This window comes from Curcuma longa, chromosome 4 (genome assembly GCF_044706935.1).
Source record: "Curcuma longa cultivar G26 ecotype Majalengka, Jawa Barat chromosome 4, ITB_CL_G26_1.1, whole genome shotgun sequence".
Taxonomy (NCBI): Eukaryota; Viridiplantae; Streptophyta; class Magnoliopsida; order Zingiberales; family Zingiberaceae; genus Curcuma; species Curcuma longa.
The window spans coordinates 18,979,445-18,995,680 of record NC_133864.1 but is presented as its reverse complement, the minus strand read 5'-3'; the positions used below and the strand labels follow the sequence as shown (position 1 = coordinate 18,995,680).

Sequence of the window (16,236 nt, the reverse complement as noted above, 5' to 3'; positions counted from 1 at the left end):
ATGATGCTATTTTACTTGATTTATTCATTTTACATATTGTTATTTTAGTCCTGCACTAGAATGATTCTATACGGGAAATGTTGACAATAGCATATCATTAAAACAACAACAAGGCCGGATTAAACCCTTCCATGAGTTGATTAGTCTAACCTAGATCGACTTAATTAACGGGACAACGATTAAGGGGGAGCGAGTGAGTATATAATTCAGGGGGAGGAATTTTATTCTATCCCTGAAATATTTTTCAACCCCATCTTTTTGGTGTTTGACAAAGGGGGAGAGGTTGGTTAAGTTTAGCTAAACTGGTTAAGTTTAGAACTACCCCATCTGGACTAAAACTGAAATACTCCACCTTAACCAAAACTGAAAACAATTTACCCAGCTTTATTTAAAACATAAAGGGGGAGAGTGGGGGAGAGTTACCCAGGCTAGACTTAACATCTTCAGGGGGAGAGTTGTTTAAGGGGGAGAGAATTTGGTAAAGGGGAGAGATGGTTAAAGATCTACCCGAGCTACTCGGGCTATCAAAGATCTTCCCTGGCTAAACTTAAATCGGGTTGTCAAACAACAAAAAGGGGGAGATTGTTGATGCAGTCTAACCCTAGTCAGACCCGAGTCTGACTCGAGTCAGACCTGAGTCTGTTTTGATGTTTGACAAAGATTAATTAGATCAACTAATCATGATTTAAGTTTAGCTTTACCTGGTGAATTGAGTTAGGAAAGTTAAATTGAAGGTCGCCCGGGAAATTGACAACTTGCCCGGGATACCTGGTTTCTAAATAGATTTCTTAGCTCCTGGGTTGATTGGTGAGGTTCCCGGGAGAACACTATTTTGACCGAGAGAAAACTTACCCCGGAAGGTTTAACCGGGAAAGAAGAGGTTGCCCGGGAATAGGTTCCACTGGCAAGCTCTTGCCCGGGAAGAAGATAAACTTAACTAGGAAAGGTGAAACCAGGAGAAAGATCTCACTGGCCGGGTGAGTATCATGGAGAAACTACCCTGGTCATATAAGACGTATTCGGGCTTGGCCGGGAGATGGATATCCTAGCCGGGCATATAATGTTGAGTTTACTTTGATCGGGAGAAGTAGGGAACGGTTCACACTGACATGGTCGGGAAAGGTTTATATTGACCTGGCCATGATCTGGTTAAAAGGAAGTTTTGTCCGATATCTAGAAAAGGTTAGTCGGGATGTTGATCTGAGTATAGAGCCGGGAGAAGGTCTCGGAGTTTAATTAAAAAAAATAAGTTCCCGGGAATAGATCAAATGGATAAGGGTTTACTCGGGAAAACAAGTTGTCCTGGAAGTTTTCCCGGGAATAGGTATGTCCTGGATTGAGTTATCCGAGAGATGGTAATAATGGCCGAGGAAAATAGATCAAAGGGAGAAGGGTTAGAGGAAATGGCCGAGGTCAAAGATCAAGGAGGCTGATCGACCAGCTGGTCGATCAGCTGAGGCTGATCGACCAGCTGGTCGATCAGCTTGCTCTGATCGACCAGCTGGTCGATCAGCTTGGCTGATCGACCAGCTGGTCGATCAGATGAGCTGATCGACCAGCTGGTCGATCAGCCTGATCGACCAGCTGGTGATCGACCAGCTGGTCGATCAGCCGGTCGATCGACCAGCTGGTCGATCACCCCGATTCCCCGTGATTGAGTCTGAGTAAGTTTTCAAAGTTTCTGGAGGTCTGGAAAGCCCGGGAACTTGACCGGGAGAAATAAGTTTTTGCACGGAAGAAGTAAGATCTTGCCCGGCAAGGAGATTAACTTCGTCGAGAGACGTTTGGCCGGGTAAAGAGATGTTTGGCCGGGAGAAACAAAGCCGACAGAAGTTTGTCCGGGAGAATGCTTGGAGGTCCGGAGGAGAGTGCCTTAACCGGAAAAGTGAGATCTTGCTCGGGAGATGCAAGATCTTGCCCGGGAAAGTGATTATCTGATCGGAAGAAGTGAAATCGGGAAGGTATTGCCCTTGGCCGAGAGATTAGCCTTGGTGGCTCGGACTGTGATAGCCGGGAACTTGGTGTTCGTAGGCGAATGGAGAGAGCTTTGGTAGCTCGTCTCCGGATTGGTCCAGAGAGAAGCCTTTGTGGCTCAGGACCGAAGTAGCCGGGAGCTTGGTGTTCGTAGGACGAATGGAGAAAGCTTTTGTAGCTTGTCTCCGAGATGGTCCAGGAGGAGTCTAGGTGACTCAGGACCGAGAGCTTGGTGCTCGGGTGAGAATGGAGGAAGCCTTTGTGGCTTGTCTCCGAGATGGTCCAGGAGGAGCCTTTGTGACTCAGGACCGAGGAGCCTTGGCTCAGGAGAGCTTGGTGCTCGGGTGAGAATGGAGGAAGCCTTTGTGGCTTGTCTCCGGGATGGTCCAGGAGGAGCCTTGGTGGCTCAGGACCGGATTGGCCGGGAGCTTGGTGCTGAATGGCCGGGACAGGTCCGAGAGAGCTTTGGTAGCTCGGCTCGGGACCGTGAGCTTTGGTAGCTCGACTTCAGGGAGCCTAGGTGGCTCAGAACCTGATTAGGCCGGGAGCTTGGTGCGAATGGCCGGGATGGTCCGGGAGAGCTTTGGTAGCTCGGCTCGGGACCGTGAGCTTTGGTAGCTCGATCTCAGGGAGCCTTGGTGGCTCAGAACCTGATTAGGCCGGGAGCTTGGTGCGAATGGCCGGGATGGTCCGGGAGAGCTTTGGTAGCTCGGCTCGAGACCGTGAGCTTTGGTAGCTCGATCATCAGGGAGTCTTTGTGACTCAGAACCTGATAAGTCCGAGAATGCTTTGGTAGCTAAGCTCGGACATGACTGTTACATTGCTTTCTTTCATACTGTCCTAATATTGAATGTTCTAATGCTACTTTTGAGTGTGCAGGTATACAGGACAGGTATGGGAGAAATATTTCAAACGAACAGTGGAAGTTCCAAGGCGATCTTCGAACAGTCTTTTCTGCAAAAAGGATTACAGGTAAACGGCGCACGCAAGCTGGTAGCAGTACCTGCGGTTGGCAGGGAAGGGTGGCTGCAGCTTTTGGCAGAAGTCCGTTGGGCACTGTAATCGAGGATGCAGGTCTATAAAGATGTTGAAGAGGCGCTGAGGAAAATAACTAACAACTTTTGAACGTTCATTCTTTAAGCGCTGTTCTGAAATCTTGAGATCAATCTGCTAGTCGAAGCTAGAGGAAGAAGAAGTGCAACGTCCTGGTTTTGGAGAGACAGGCTTGAGTTGCAAGCGGTCTTTGTTGTTCTTCTCATTCTTAGTCTTTGACGCATTCTTAGTTCTCCTTTGTCTTGTGCTTTATTTCATTATCTGTTGAGACAAATCTGTGGAGAGGTTCCTCCACCGAGAAGGAGAAAGTTTCTAGCCGGTGTTACCGGGGTTTGATCTGCCGAAAGATCAAGGAGTCGTCCACCTTACGGACACGCCGAGGAGTAGGAGCAAGTTATCTCCGAACCTCGTAAATCCTTGTCTTAGCTTGCTGATCTTCATTTGCCTGTGATCAAGTCATTATTTCCGCTGCGTAACCGAAGATTAAGCAAGAAAAGCGAAAAGAGTGGACGGCTATTCACACCCCCCCTCTCTAGCCGTGTTCAAGAGATCCAACAGACTCTGAAACGAACAACGAGGTCAACACCAGCAAAATCCTTTCCGCCCAATATTTCCCGACCTTATTTTTCTGTGGGTTATATTGAACATGTCTACATGAATGATAGCTTAGTTCCTTATTATGAAAATTTTAGTGTAAGTACTAATGGGCCTTACATGGGCTCTTAATGGTGAAAATCCTTAATGGATCACTAGTAGCATTTTATCCTAAAACCTAATGGGCTCCATGTGATTAAAAAGAATAGCATAACTCTTGATGGGCTTTACCTTATGTGGGCTTTGCCAAAAATAAAAGAAAAAGAGTAAGAAAAATGTTGGTGCCAAGGATTGAACCTTGGACCTTAGGTAGTGGCAAGCTTTAGGAATGCATGAGGTAACCATGAGCCCTAGCAAGGGTGTGCTATTAGAAGGATAAGGGAAATTGTAGATATGTGTAGGGCACATGAAGAGGCACCATGGAAAGTGAAGAGGCACCAAGTGAAGAGACACATAACCCTTCATTTACTATAAGTAATTGAAGGCATTTGCTTCTCCATTTTGAAACCTCCCTCTTTCTCTTCTTTCCTCTTCTCCACCAAAACCTTCTCCCCCCCCCCCCCCCCCCCCCCCCCCCCCTTTCCTTTTCTCCCATTGCCGAAACCCATTTAGGGCTTCTCTCCATCAACAAGGTTCACAAGGAGATCTAGTGAAGGCTTAGGGATTCTAGGGGAAGCAAAGAGGAACAAAAGGGATTCTTAAGGCAAGAGATTTCATCTTTTTCTTCTAGGGCACATAGTTATTTTGGGAACCCTAGCACAAGAGGTAAGACTTCCCTCACCTGCAACATAATGGTTCTAACTATTGTATTTTATGAAATTTATGTTTACTTGTGTGATGTGGTTGAAAATTCATGAAGAAGGCCATGCTTGTAGGTTTCGGCCATGATCCAAAGATTAGGGTTGGTTTTGGATTAGGGTTTCAATTATGTCCATCCATGTTTTTATGCTTAAATAGATTTTCAGTTGCAAGTTTCATGCCATAACTAACCCATGAAGTTTCATCCATGGGTTTTTTGGATTATGCTTGTGGTTAAATTGTGTTAAGTACAAGTTGTATGAAATTTTATGCCCTAAATGGAACCCATGCATGTTTCGGCCCCTACCCAAAACTAGGGTTTGAGTTAGGTCAAACTACCAATTCTTGTGGTTAATGATTTCTTATGAAAGTGTATGCATTGTATGCTAGTTGTATGAGTTTTAGGTGAATTTTTATGCCATGAATGGGACCATGAAGTTTCGGCCATGTTAGGGTTCAAGGTTAGGGAAAAAGGGGTAAAAACCCTAAGTGACTTACTCTTGGATTAAAATGAATAAGGGGATGTTTTATGATCCATGAAGTGATAAGTTGGCATGTTATGTATTTTTCTTTATGATGTTATGCTTTACTCCATGCCATGTTATATGTGTTGAGATTATGTTTTATGTTGTGTCATGCTTCAAGAATCATGTTGATACTTATGCTTGAATGTATATCTATGCTATGCATGACTTATGAATAATGGAATGTTTAAAGAACATTCACTATGAAAAGAAAGGAAATCATGTATGTTATTTTACTTTATGCATGGCTTGTACCGGATCCTGAAAGGGTCCAAGGGATGGGTACCTTAAGAACGCCCCTAGGTTGAAGGATAGTATGCCTAGTACCCTAGTAGGTCGAGACTAGCTACCTCGTACTTACTTAGGGATGCGCGCAAATGATGAATGGGTACAAGCCGGGGACCCCAATAATGATGATGATGATGATTATGTTTAACTACTATAATATATGTTTTCAAAAAGCATCCTCATTGTTTATGCACATGATTTAATGCTAATGTGTATTCATGCTTATGTGTGTATTCATTTATTTAATGCTAATGTGTATTCATGCTTTATGTGCTTTATTTATGTGATGTACATTCATGCCTTATGTGACGTTTGAATTTTTGTGAGTAGGAAAGGAGCTTACTAAGCCTTCGTGCTTATAGTTTACTTTCTTATGTTGCAGATCAAACTAAAGGTTACTAAGGAATGGGAAGCAGCAGGAAGGGCAAGTGTGTGTGTGGCAGTGACTTGGCAGAGAACGATCCTATTACCATTCTAGATTCTGAACTTAGTACTTGCATGTTTTATATCTCACCTTTTTGGATGTTTGGATTTACTTTATGTTATGGATGTTTAGTCTAACTTTACATGTTGAGTTATGGTTTCTGGTTAAGAATGATATGCTATGTTTCTTTTAGTTAGAACTAGATACCCAGACATGCTTGAATTAGTTTTGAATTAGAAAGGTTTATTAGAAAGGTTTTCAATCGCATATGAATACATCACTATCATGTATGAATGTTTAAATTTCCGCTGCAATGTTTGTGATTCATATGTATAATTGTATGAACGAAAAAGAAAATGTAGCGTCCGCCGCCCCACCTAAGGGCGGGCGTTACAAAGTACGAGCGCAGACCTCCGAACTAAGAAATAGAGAAAATATACTTAATACACGAATAAAGAGTGTGACAAATACAAAGTATCATCATGAAATGCATAAAGATATGTAATAAAAATAATAAAAATATATATATATCCTACACACATCATGCTTTGAAAATATTCATATTTTTATCTTTAGTGATCTTTATAGAAGGTGTATGTTTGAGAAAGCAAATGCTATATTGGCAGTAAAAGTGGGGAACATGGTGCTTACTAGAAGTCCCTTCTGATGCAAATAATTTTTATATGCACAAAATGACAAATTCAAAAATGAGGATCTCCTCCCTATCAGAATTATTTTTGATATAACTAAGGCAAAACAATCAGACTTGTTGCAGATGGATGTCATTCATGTACAATCCATATCCACTCAGTTGGCGAAATATACCAGGCTTTTCAATTAAGGGCAACCACGACTGCCTACCACCCTTAAAACCAACTACTAACTCATCAAAAAATAACTACTACGGACTACCCACTCTCATCTGTAATAACTGAATAATAGAAAAACTTACCAAAGCTCCAACAGATGCCTAACTAAACACCTTCTTCAACTACCAGAAATGGCAATCTATCTCTATTTTCTACTGCATTGTACTTGCAGCTTCCAAGGCTCCACTCCTGTTCTGAAAACAAGAAACGGTATAAAAAAAACAGTCGATCCAAGAAGCCAGAATGAAGCCTCCTCCATCCTTATTCTGCTAACTAGTCAAGCTGAGAATGATGGTGTTGCTTCCCTGCCTTTGCACTGGTTCCTTGCCTCCATTAAAAGCCTCACTACACTTTCAGATCTCTGGCCTTGGCACCAAAACCAACTGTCATCTACGCTTGAACAAAGAAGCAAGCCTCCATTTCTTTAACTGAGTAGGAAACGAGGGGATGTTGTTGCAGTTTGTGTGCCACAGAAGATACACTTGAATCAAACCTCCATCCCTCTCATTAACAAACTGTCTTTGTATAAGGGATCCTGCTCCTCCATCAATAACATATTTAAACAACAAAATATAGTTCCAGACATTGTGAATGCAATGTTGGTAAAGCTTTAATATTATATATTATTTATGAATCAAAACTCCATTACTCTTATTACAAACAAATAAGCGATCCTCCTCCTCCATCAATAACATATTTAAACAACAAAATATAATCTATTGAACCGGAATATTAATTTTGATAAAAAAAAAGTATTATGTCTGAGCCCGGGTTCGAACCAGGGACCACTAGTGTGTTAGACTAGTGTGATAACCAACTACACCACCCAGACATTATGAATGCAAATTTGATAAAGTGTTTAATAATATTTATTATTCACGAATTGTTGCAACCCTCCCGGATTTATTGTGAGGTACGATGAGGGGGTATTGCTTCCTGCGAGGCGACCCAATAAAAAATGAAGTTTAGTGGCATATTAAAAAAAACACAAAAAAATCTATTATTTAAAATTTATCTTTTTAAAATACACTTATGGATAAATTATTTTTCAGTTTAAGTCATGCTCGACATTAGCCTGGCCAGAAAAGTGCACAATAAGTTCCCTTTAACTAGTATAATAAATTGAATTTATTGAATCTACGTATGACCAAAAATTATATTTAGAATATTTGTGAGATTAAATTAAATAAAAGGGTGGGCCATCTAAATTTGATCCCCCAGACGCTGAACCCTGCGACGGCACAGTCCCCACGCCAATGTGTCGACTTGCCATTTGTCGATAGCCGCAGCGCGGCGGGGCCCGCCTTAGAAAGCAGTCAAACAAACTCAAAACCGCCCGAATCCCAAGAATCGGGTCGACAGATTCAGAGCTGCAACATTGCGGAGTCCTTTTTTTTTTTTTTAAAAACTATTAATTAATTTAATTAATGGAATGTGTCACTGTTCTACAAACATGAGCATGTACAAAAGGGCAAGCAAATTTGCTATTTTTTACGCATCAAGTTAGCTTTACCTTGTACCCAACTTTAAAAATACATAAAACAAAACCTAATTTTTATATTTTTCAAAATATCCTTTTACACTTTGTAAAAGAAAATAATAAAAATTAAAATTAAAAAAAAGGAAACTCAAACAAATATTAGCTTATAGAATTTACTATCATGTGATTTTACCGCCGCTCACGATCAAGTAGTCACAGTCAACTATAAAATCGTGATCAAGTCGCAATCGGCTTAGTTCTAAGTATGATATAAATAATTAGTTAATCATATCAAATTGCTCCTAATAAACTATTTTTTCCTCTTAATAAAAAATAAAATAATAAAATAAAATTGTAAAAAAAAACTCACAAGAATTTTGATCTATTGTCAGTGTTGAGATTATGAACATTCGCAACAACAAACTCACAATTGAGCGCTTTAGCATCGTAAAATTGTGACCAAGTCCGAGCAATTACAATTGATCATGAAATCATCATGACCAAGAAACAACGGATCGATCATGAAATTGTGGCTAAGCCACAACTAGTCATGAAATCGCGGGGTACTTGGTTGTGAGCTCACGGCTATTTAGTTGCAAGCTTCACCATGAGTCTATAGTCGTAAATGATTATTATCTGGTGGAAGTTTTTTATAATTTATTTTGATATGTTTCAGGAGGAGAACAGGATATTTAAAAAAAACGAGTGTTATTTTGATAAATATAAAAATTAAGTAAGTATTTTAAATATTTTTTAAAGTTAAGCAGGCAGTAATAATGGTAAATCGAAGCTAATTAAATTTGGATGGAATATAGTCAATTGATATTTTAATTAGATATCCATATTCGATTCAAAATCAAAATTTATTAATTTTACACTACAATGATCCAAATTTTTGTATGATATTTTCCACCCTTAATTTTATCATTACTATAGGGACGAGTTGTGTCTACAAATCCTTTATCATTAGAGTTCCTTATGTCGATATAAGCCTTCCGAATCAATCATTTTTATAAAAAGAAAATAATAATAATAATAATAATAATAATAATAATAATAATAATTTTCTCAGATCCTTATCCTATCATACATCCTATTTTGATATTTATTTTTTTAGAAAAGGTGAATCATTTGTCTTTTTTTCAAAATACCCTTTCACACTTTGTCTATTTAAAATAAAATACCCCCTAGTTTGATACTTTCATTGAGTACATTTGATTCTAAACATCTTAAATTCATATTAAATTTGCATTATTACACCCTACCTACTAGTTTCCTTAGTCTATTTATGTCATTTTTTTAGAATTTAAGTTATCATAAAATAAATTTATCGAAAGTATTTAACAACTCTAAAGGACTCAACTTCGTGTCAATTAAATATCACTGTACCACTAGTAATTCCTAATGTCTATTTTCTAATTTAGAGTTCTTTAGAGTCATCAAATATTTTTAATCAAATATGATTATATTAATAGTTATAGAGAACTTGAAGTTATACCAAATGGGTCGCATTGCAACCTTAGTGGCTCAAGATATAAAGAAAAGTGCAGACGCTAGCCTAAAAAACACTAGGGGTAATGATGCTATTTAAAAGACATTTGAGCCTTATCAGTTCATCAACAAGTTTTTTTTTCGTCTATTTTGGCTAAAAATATTTGATGTTCTTATATAACTCTAATCTGGGAAAAAAAGGTACGTAAAATTGATTCAAACGGCCACTAGGGATGTAATTATGTTAGTGTTAGTACAATTGCGATGTCTAATTAAAATTGACTAAATTTGAGTCCCTTCGAATTGAGTTTTAATATTTGATCAATATATTTATTGATAAAAGCAAGATGATAAATAAAAATCGATTTTGTTAGAGAGAAAAATTGTCAGTGCAATCGACCTCGAATCTGGTTGATCAAAATTGATATGAATATTTGAGTGAAAAATCAAGTCAAGATTGATTGGATACTTGATAGTGGAAAAGTCCAAGTAAATCATAGTTGATCAAATACTTGATGGTTAGAAGTCCAATAGAAAATTGACAAGTGGAGAAATCTAAGTGAGTCATGGTTGATCGAACATTTGGTGGTTGAAAGTTCAATAGGAAGTTGACAAATATGAAGTTCAAGTAGATCATGGAGGACCGAATAAGGTAAAGTTTAAGTAGATCAAGGTTGATGTGATACTTCACGATGGTGGAAGTCCTTACAGGTCATGAAGAACTAAATGTTGCATATGAGACGAAAAGTCCAAACATGTTAAAGATGACGAAATGTTTGGCAATTGCGAAGTCTTAGCAGGTCAAGATTGATCAGATATTAGACATGAGCCAACTAGTAGATTAAAGTTGATCGGATGCTAGGCAAGTAAAGTCCAACAGAAAGTTGGCAAAGATGAAATTCAAGTGGATCTTGGAAGACCAGACACTTGGCAAGGGTGAAGTTCAAGTAGAAGGTTGATCGGACACTTCAAGTAGAAGGTTGAAGTTCTATTAGGTTGAAATTAATTAGATACTAGATAAGGATGAGGTCCTAGTAAGTAAGAGTTAACATGTACTAATCATGTAAAAAAGTTCTGGATATATGAAGGCTCCTTTGACATAAGTGAATTTAGTATGAATAATATTTTTAACACCATGAACAGTACATTAGTTAATTGATAAACAATATCAGTTGATTGTGAAAAGTGTTTTTGCTACAATATTTTCGACCCTAAATCCTAAATTTAGGGTTTGAGGGGATTTATTATATATAAGTCAATTGTTATTATATATCAGTCGATTGATGAACAGTAATAAATGACTTATGGTACTATAGTAGCAAATAGAAAGTTTGAAATTTAAGGGTCAATCGACTGATTGGGATTAGTTAATTGATGAACAGTAACAGTGAACTGTTTGTACTATTGCAGCGATTAGAAGGTTTCTAAGTCAAGTTGGGAACTTGACTAATGCAGAAGAAGTTGATTAATGAATAGTAATAGTTGATTGTTAATATTATTGCAACGAACAGAAAATTTCTGAGTCAAGTTGAGAACTCGATTGATGCAACAATAATTGATTGATAAATAGTAATAATCAATTATTGGTGGTTAAAATTGAGTGAGTAAGAGTCATTTTGCAGGTGCAATGATCAAATTTAGTGGTATAATTAATTGATAAGTGTTATCAGTCGACTATTAGATGAAAATCAACCTTGACCTGAAGATTATAAAAAAAGAGCTTCGATGAGGTTTTTGCTATTTGTTCTTAATGCTTTTTTAAGAGAATAATGTTGCTACATTCTAGACATCAAGAGGCATTCTAAAGTAATTACAAAGCACTCTAAGGAAAGTTCCTTTCATGTAAATTATTTTATTTTTACATTGTTTACATTTGTATTTGTATTTGTATTATATTTTTGTATCGCTTGTATAACAATATATAGGTGTTGTCAGAAGTTTCTCCACCTTTAGAAGATATCTGGTGAGGAGAGAGCTAGTGAATTATCGTAGGACTATAGGTTGTGGAGTAGGAATCGGAGGTTTCGAACCATGTAAAATCTCATGTCTCCTGTATTTGTATTTTTATTTCTTGATTTCCACTATATACTAACCAATTATAGATGAATATATGAGAACGATTAAGCAAAATGAATCTTTATTCACCCCCTAGCGATGTCATTGGTCCCAATAGTCAGTATAAATATATGTCCTTTAGAATTATCAGACACTTTCAAAAATATTTAACAACATCAAAAAACTCAAAATTTGGATAAATTTAAATAAAAGGGCACAAATAAACTCATGAAATTAGTAGGCAGGGGATGTATGTTGGGACCATTGACGTTGCTAGAGGGGGTAAATAGAATTTCACAATTTTATATCCGTTTTCGATCATTGTGCTCATCTATAATGTGTTTTGATGTAGCAAAAAGAATAGAAAAAAAACACAAGGAAAATATATACACAATACACCAATTTAATATGGTTTGGAACCTCCGATTTTTATTCGACAGTCTACCATCATAGTGAAATCACTACTAGCTCTCTCCTTGCTAGATATCTTCTGGAGGCAGAGAAACATCTTACAACACTTGTTGTTATACAAGCAATATAAAAATAAAACACAAATATAAAATGAACTTAAATAAATCGAAACAACAAGTTTATATAAAAGGAACTTTGCTTTGAGCGTTTTATGATTACTTTAGAATGTCTTCTAAGGTTTGGAAATGTAGCGATACTATCCTTCAAAATCCCTAATAATCAACTATGAAAATTTCCTCAAAACTCTTCTTTTATAGCTTTTAAGTTAGGGTTGATTTTCGTTTATTAATCGATTGTTCATCAACATCAGTCTATTGTTCTATTGAATTCGACCGTTACATCTGCAGAATGATTCTTACAATTTTAATTTAATCATAAATAGTCGACTATTATTGTTCATCAATCGATTAATGCTCAAATAGTCAAGTGTCGCAGTCGACTCAAAAACTTCTATTCGCTACTATAATACCATTAGTCAATTGATCAAACTCATCAATTGACTGATGAGCAACCAGTCACAATAGAGTTTTGAATTTTCAATTCACTCGAATAATGATATCAATTGACTAATCAACTCAACTAATCTTGAGTTAATTATTGGCGTTTTAAACTTTCTGTTTGCTACAGTAACAATAGTCGACTATCCAACTTGACTGAGCATCAGTCAACAATTATTGTTCATCAATCAACTATATTGTAATAGACACATTATAGCAAATCCTAAACCCTAGATACTATAGCAAAAACCCTAACCTCTAAGTACAGTAGCAAAAACCCTAAACACTATAGTAGACCCAAACATAGTTCATAATGTCAAAAAAAAATACTATTCACATCAAATACTTTTATATCAAGAGACTCTTTTGTCTTTAAAACTTCTTTGTATGATTAATATATGTCAATCCTAACTTACTAGAGTCTCATCCTTGTCTAATATTCAATTGACTTCAATCTATTAAGACTTTCTTTGTTAAACATCTGATCAACCTTGATCTATCTGGTCTTCTCGTTATTTAGCATATGGTCACCCTTAACCTGTCAAGACTTCTTTTGCCTAATATCCGATCACTCTTGACCTTCCGGGACTTCCTTTATCATCAAGTGTTCAGTTAATTTTGACCCACTTTAACTTCATGCCTCATGTCAACTTCCTGTTGGACTTTCGACTGTCAAGTGTCCAGTCAATTATGACCTACTTGAAATTTACTCTTGTCAATTTATTAAACTTCCAACTGTCAAATGTCAGATCAACCATAATCCATTTGAACTTCTCAATCATCAAATATTTAATCAACCTTGACTTATTTGATTCTTTACTCTAGTCAATAAATATATTAATTCATTACTAAGTATCCAATCAATCTTAATCTACTTACTGACTTCACTCAACTAACTAACATATTGATCAAACATCAAAACTCAACTCGAGTAACTTGAGCTTGATCAACAGAGGTCGATTGCACCAATAATATAACAATACTATTTGATGCGAATCCAATCCGTTTAAGACAGTCAAACACTTTAAACTAAAAGTGGTTTAAATAGGGTGTAAATTCGCTCGGGCGAGTGTGCATGACCATCTAATTTTTATTGTTCCTACACAACTGATTAAAAAATTGGTCATGCTTAGCTTATTTTGTGGGTCGAGTTAAGGGGCTCACCTAAAGTCTAAGGTTAGACATGGGCATGACATGGACTTGAGCCATGCATAGCCCGTGTGTCAGGCTAGGCATGATCCACATGCTAACCAACCCACCCATGTTGAATAGAAAGGAGGGGCAATTGTAATAATTAAAAAACTCAAGAGAAAGATTAAAATAATCTCCTTGTTTTAAATAAACAAAATGGAATAGTTTAGGAATATTTTGATCAAACTTAATTTAAAATTACTGAATTGATCCTAAAAATCTAAAAGAATTCCTATAAATACCCCCAATACCACTCTTCATCCCTTATCTTAACAAGAACTCATGTGATCTCATTCTTACTCTCTCAACTACTTTCCTTCCTCCCTTATTCTCTTGAGTCTCAACTCTCATTCACCTTCTTAATGATTTCTCTATTTTTAATTATTACTTTATAATCCTTCCTCCTTAATACTCATTTATTCATCGAAAATCATAAATTTCCTAAGCATATCACCACTCCAATAACACTTCTCTTCTCATTGAGATACAATTTAATTTTGATTTTTATTAACATATTCTCATGTAAATTATTATTAATATTTTTATATTGGGATATAATGGAAGGTAGTGGTTGTGGTTCTAGTGCTAAGACAACTTGAACCCTATAGCTTTGCGACTACAAATGTTGGATACTCTTGGATTCACAAGTATTGACCTCAACTTATTCTGTACTCTTGTCTTTGCAAGACTAAACAAACTCCATTTAGTGGTTGGGTTGGTGTTCCCCTACTTGCCTAGAGTTGTTACTTGATTTTAACAACTCACTCAAGAGTTTACCTATCCAACTTAGTACACCCAAAATTTCATCTTCTATTAGATTGTAAGTCTCTTAGATGGATTGAACTCGCGATTCATTTCATGTGTCATCCTTCACTGATTTACTTATGTAGTTCACTTTCTCCAACTAAGCTATCATCTCAAGACTCTTCATGATAGTCCCTTGAATGACTCATATCATTCTTTTTTGATCTCTTGCAAATCCGGGTGGGAGGAAGGACCTATAAATCAAAGATTTACACTTGTTAAAGCTTAACAAGGTCAATTAAACAAGATTAATTGGTAATGAAAATATAAAGCATAAAGCCAAATGCTAACATGAGATTTATATGATTTGAAATCACTAGTTTCTACTCTATAACTCTTAATGTGAATCACTTTTGAATTCCACTAAGTTTCTCCTTTTCGAAAGTGGAGAAACTTTACAAGCGTCTTACAAGAATGAAGAATATAAGTAAAGCAAGCAAGACAACTATAATGCTAGGCAATAATGTGGCAACTATCAAATGACTTAGGTAAAATGACTCAATTGACTTAAATCAAAGTGATATTTGAGATAAAAGTATCTTAGAAAAATGACTCAGGCATTCGAAGTCATAGTCCATTTCTTGTTTTTAATTTTTTTTCTTCTATTTTTAAAATTTTTGCTTATCTTTATATATATTAATCTTTTTATTTATACTTAAATAAATAAATGCTCTAATTAGATAATATAAAATTTTAACAAATATACACATTAAATAAGGAAGAGGAAGATTAAAGAAAACTTAATTAAAGAAAACTTAATTTTAACAAACCCTATTTAGTGAAATAAAATTTAGTTATTGTTATTGTTTCTTGATCCAATGAGCTTGGGTAAACACGCACACAAGCTGCACCGGCATGAGTCAATGGATTTGTGCTAAGCAACACGTGTTGACATCATGGACTTTAATTTGTGACACATTGTGTTTGAGAGTATGTTTTGTCATCTCTGATTTTTTTTAAATTAAAAATTAAAAAAAAGGCATAAATAGATTCAAAAGAGTAGAGTGTAATAATACCAATTTGATATGAATTTAAGTTTTTTAAAATTATTAAGTATCTATCTTTTGTCAAAAAAAAATTATTTGGATGACTTTAAAGATCTAAAACTATAAGAAATAGGATAAGAATAAAGACTAGTAGATTTGAATCTTTTAAAATCCTTAGAAAATTTTAATAAAAAATTCTTAATGAAAAAAAAAGCTTTTTGATTACAAAGAGCAGAAGACTTTTTATTTTAAACAATATGTATTTTTATAAATACGATAAAAATATTATTAATTCAAAAAAGAGTTTTTGTTACCCAGAGAAAGACCCCACCAGAAAGATCAAATCACGAACGTCCATTCATCTCCACCCTTCCCACGTCGCGTGACTCGCAGCTACGCAAATTCCCAAAAATTCGTTTTACAAATACGCAAGAAGAAGTAAATACGAATTTTATCATCAGTTGCGAGAAACGGCATTTTAGTGTTCGAGGGATGGCTCCTTTCTGTACCCGAGTCAAAGGCGTCGTCATCCAAAAAGCCGCGCTGGAATACGGCGACCGTCAGGCGACACGACTGCACGTGCGGTGCCCAGGCCGAGACGCCATGCCACCGGCTACTTCCAGTCATCTCCCCGTTCTCCTCCCGCTGTGCCCGTTACTTTTTTTTTTTCTTTCTTTCTTTCTTTCTCTGTCTCAGAGGCAAAAGAGAAAGAGCGACAGAGCGAGAGTGAGATTATG

General features: G+C 36.5%; 1 non-coding gene across 1 annotated transcript; it reads right to left on the bottom strand.

Moving 5' to 3' along the window:
* Positions 1–7,282: 7,282 nt before the first annotated feature.
* Positions 7,283–7,356, bottom strand: TRNAV-AAC (transfer RNA valine (anticodon AAC)). Its single transcript has one exon. It is a non-coding gene; the product is annotated as a tRNA-Val (tRNA).
* Between the last annotated feature and the right edge of the window lie 8,880 nt (positions 7,357–16,236).